Source organism: Pseudorca crassidens, chromosome 3, assembly GCF_039906515.1.
Source record: "Pseudorca crassidens isolate mPseCra1 chromosome 3, mPseCra1.hap1, whole genome shotgun sequence".
Taxonomy (NCBI): domain Eukaryota; kingdom Metazoa; phylum Chordata; class Mammalia; order Artiodactyla; family Delphinidae; genus Pseudorca; species Pseudorca crassidens.
Genome location: NC_090298.1, coordinates 71,254,393 through 71,259,153, shown reverse-complemented (window position 1 = coordinate 71,259,153; position 4,761 = coordinate 71,254,393). Strand labels below are relative to the sequence as shown.

Sequence of the window (4,761 nt, the reverse complement as noted above, 5' to 3'; positions counted from 1 at the left end):
TATTTAAGTGGTGGAAAAAAATACAGTAGAAGCCAGAATATTTCTACTCTTAATTTATTATACGACATATACAGAATAATGTCATGTCCTTTCTTAGGACAACACCTTATAACATCATTTTAGCTGATAAAAGCAATATTCAAATTATGTATTTATGACTTTTTTTTTTTTTTTTTTTTTTTGCGGTACACGGGCCTCTCACTCTTGTGGCCTCTCCCGCTGCGGAGCACAGGCTCCAGACACGCAGGCTCAGCGGCCATGGCTTACAGGCCCAGCCGCTCCGCGGCATGTGGGATCTTCCCGGACCGGGGCATGAACCCGTATCCCCTGCATCGGCAGGCAGACTCTCAACCACTGCGCCACCAGGGAAGCCCTATGACATCTTATTAGCAATTATCATAACACTGATCACACACAATGGATTGATATCACACGATATTTCCTTCCTATATTTCTAGATAACCATAGATCTTTCTGTACTAATGACAATGAGTACATACAAAAGGATAATGTGCTTCTTTAGACTTTAATTAACACTGAATGGAATTATGCTTAGAATAAATAAAAGACGAACAGCTTTCTTTTCATTCTCTTATTCTCTCTTGTTCCTAACAAAAATAATTTATAATTTCAACTTTTCCTGCTGCTACTCCAAAATCCCAGTTTTAAAACCCAATCAAAAGATGCCAACATATTCCAAAGTGAAAGAATGCTTTGGATTCTGTACTCCTCCTGTCTTCTTCATCTTTAAGAGATTTTAAGTCTTTTCTTTCCCAAGCTGCCAGTTACACTGAATTGTTCTGAAATGTGAATGATTTTTTTGTGTAAATATGAGCTTCCATCGACTGGAGCAACAATAAGCACTTCACACTTGTCATTTACTAAAACCTGCCTTTTGAGCCCTGTCAGTCATGTGCCTCTACATGTGTGTTTCTTGGTTGAAGCCGCAATGTTTTATGGCAGCTTCTGTTTAGGAATTCATGTCGCTACTTGGCATTTATGCAGTTCAGCTGTTAGAAAGTCAGGGTAAAAGGAAAGAAGATACACAGGAGCAAAGGTTTCAGGAGCAAAGAGGGAAATAAGAAAGGGCTTTAGGTTATGAAACAACCATGCCAGCCAAGTGGTATCAGTGAACCACAGGCACACCCCTTGGGTTTAGGAAAGACACTGCAACAGAACAGATGCAGCTCACACCCATCCTGCTGATCTGGATGGCTGAGTGCTACTACAAAGGCCAAGTGTTGCATGAAACATTAGCAGTTATGTCCACCTTTCAAGATTTTTCATCCCTTACAACACTGAGCTTGATTACAATGTGTGCCACTGAGCTTAGATGAGCTTAAAGCAAAGACAAAGAAACTCTGGAAGAGACAGACATATGGATGAAAAGCTAAATACTTTGGTTGCTAATCAGGGTTGACATAACTGTACATGATTCATAACATGGGTTCAAAAATGCCCAGAAGTTCAGATATTTATCCAACATTTATCTGCATAAAACCATGTTCCTTGAGGCTCGTGTATTTTAATGGGAAAATAATAGGAATAGGCTTTCTCTGGAGTTCTCAAACACTCTTTGAGCTTCTTAGTCTCAAATCACTAGGAACCATGAGTTTAGAGATTTAAGGTTCAGGGAGCAACCTTTTTCAAAATAGGTAAATAAAAAGTAATGCAAATTAAATTTCATTCCCTTCCCAAATAACTCCAGGAAAGATTTTCACTCTTGTTTAACTGACGTCCTCTATTTGTACTTGCCAAGGAGAGAATGTAGATTTCTAGGGGTTCTTTGGAAGATGTAAATTATAAATAGAGAGAGGTAAAGAAGCAGAGATAAAATTTAAAATGTACATAAGTTAAAAAACATATTTTCTCCAAAAATCATTGCTTCTACTCTGCAGCTCCTTCACATCTTTAACTAAATAACTTGAGTCTTGCAAGTGATACATTTTTAGATCTGTTGTGAAGTCCATGCTGTAAAATATCCATGTCTTATTAATATTTTAATATTGATATATAAATATTAAAATATTATCTTAGTAGAAAACCTCTTTAAAACAACCAAATACAAATGATTGTGAATAACTAAATGATATTAGACTTTAAGACATGAACACAACATAATATTTATAACAGATTCTCATTCATCTCCAACTTCTTTGGGCACATATATGTATTCTAGCTTCATTTATGCTTACTCATTTTTAGTTTAAAAAAAGAAAAACACCTCAATCTAAAAACTGAAATGGGTTATCTATTATGGCTAAAATTACCCACACAGTGTATGTGTACTGATACTGCCCAACAATAAGAATGCTTTGTATGCGTACACAATGAACAATGTTCTTACACTTAATGTCTCTTCACATATAATGGAAAAGAATTGTCAGCCAAGGGTATATATAGAAATTTTCACACACTTATCGCTTCCTCCTTTTTAGTCATTTGCCAAACCAAAGAGTATATTAAATTGCTTTGCTTTTCTCTTCCACACTTAAAAACTGTACTTCAACAATTCTTTGAGCCTTAGAACTTTATTGCTTTCGTATAACAAAGTGGTTAACTAAGGCACAGAATTAGTCAACTTCTTGTTCCAAAAGCTCAGCAACAAAAGTATTCCTAAGGTAACAAAACGACTAAAGAAAGCTAATTATCAATTAACACCTCAGTGCTTCAAAAACAGTTACGAGTTGGACATGAAACCAGGACAGGATCTCCAGTATTGTGTTATGCTGTGCATGGCACAAAACTGGGGATTGCTGACTTTTCTTCTCCAAGGGGCTGACAGTTTATTTCTAATCCACTATTAGAAATAATATCTTAAAAAAATTTAGTAAATGAATCCTGTAAAAAGTTTACAAACTGATACATCGTCATACCTTACGTCTGAAATCTGTGTAAGGGCTCACTTTGGCAGCACACATACTGCAATGGGGACAACATAGAAAAGATTAGTGTGGCCTGTGCACACGGAGGACATTTAAACTTATGAAATGAACTGTATTTTCCAGTGATTACCAGGGACCAGGGGATGTAAGGGGAGGGTGGCGGTAATGACCACAAAGGGCCACAATGGAACTTCTGAGTAGGAATAAAAATGTTTTATATCATGATTGCAATAGTGGTAATACAACGGTATACATTTGTCAAAACTCACCGAATTGCAGCCTTAAAATTGGTAAATTTTATTGCACGTAAGTTACATCTCAATAAAGCTAACCAATTTTTAAATATTAAAAAAAATTTTTTTTGTAAGAATTTTGATTCTGCCATCCCATGCACTAATTGGAGTGATAAAATTTCATGCAAAGCACAAGGACTTTCCCCCTCTATTCACCTCTGTTTCAGGCACAACAGAACCAGCTGGTCTTATAACAATTCATCAGTCTTTTGCAATGAGATAAAAACGTACCATATTTAGATACTGCAATAAACAATTATTTCAGTGGAGTATGTAATAGTTGCACATCACTAAACTAAGGCAAATATTGAGGAAACATGGAAAGTGAAATGATTAATAATCAATAAGTTGCTGCTTCTCAGAAAACAAACAAAATACTTTAAGGATAATGTCTTTCTACAAGAAAAAAATTATTATTCAACTTTTGATCACAAAAATCTATTTTCTTTCTCCAACCATTCATTAGATTAAAACTTTAAAAAAAATTATATATATATATATATATATATATATATATATACACGTTACGCACAGAAAATAGGTATGTGTTTGTCCCCAGTATATGCACTCAGAACAACAGAAGTTTGTTTGATGAGATCAATAGTATGGAAAAGAGTTACTTATTGTCTTTTCTCCCTCAAGAATTTTTTTTGGCACATCAATCTGATGAGGTGGGAAAAATGAAGCCTGAACAGAAAACAAAATTGAAGTTAAAAACAATAGAGAAGATTGATTAACCCCACGTTATCAAGTAAGTGTCAATAGCAAGAAGCTACTAGGCTTCTGCACTGTTTTCCTCTAAACTTTTAGCCTTACATCCGTCAAACCTCAAGATAACTATCCATCATGGAGTCAAAGTGGCGAACAACTGTGTGGTCCTTTGATAAGGGACAGTGTCACAATTTGTCTCCTTCTCTTCCCACAGATCGCCTCTAATGGGGTAAGGCCAGGCCACAACAGCTGCAAATAGCCCAAAGACATTCTTTAGCATAAAAAAAAAAGTCTCAGAAAATATGCAGAATAAGAATCTAAGCAACCTTCAAAAAAATCTAAACTCAATGATTATTTACTTGGATGTTTTATGTATGTTTTCTTCTTTCTAACACTAGTGTTGATAAACCGATGTTTAAGTATAATTAAATGGCAAAATTGTGATGCATTTAAAACTGTGGTGATGTTAACAATCCCCTGAAAGCTACAATGCAGCATCTGTATAACTAAGTAATATTTAAAATCAGTGGCCGAACTATATTGAAGTTTATCCAAAGTCTCCAAGAAGGTAATCCACACACTTAGATGTACCATGGAACATTATCTATGCCATTCAAAAATGAAGAGGCAGCCCCAACCTCCCTGCAAAAAAATCGGCCTAATGAAGAATGCTTAGTAGCATAAGAAAATGACCATGTCATAATATTAGGGAAAAGAAAGCAAAATTTAAAAATATGAGTTATGACTATAATTATGTGAAATATTCACAGGAAAAATGGTTGAAAGTTTATAAAGTATAACAATTGGCATGTTAGGGTAGTGAGTTTATGGACAATAACTTTTTCTGCTCTGTCTTAATGAATTGTTTTCAA

The 4,761-nt window shown here is 35.1% G+C and overlaps 1 non-coding gene across 1 annotated transcript; it reads left to right on the top strand.

Moving 5' to 3' along the window:
* Nucleotides 1-2,898: 2,898 nt before the first annotated feature.
* Nucleotides 2,899-3,005, top strand: LOC137222853 (U6 spliceosomal RNA). The gene has a single exon (XR_010942635.1). It is a non-coding gene; the product is annotated as a U6 spliceosomal RNA (small nuclear RNA).
* The last annotated feature ends 1,756 nt before the right edge of the window (nucleotides 3,006-4,761 follow it).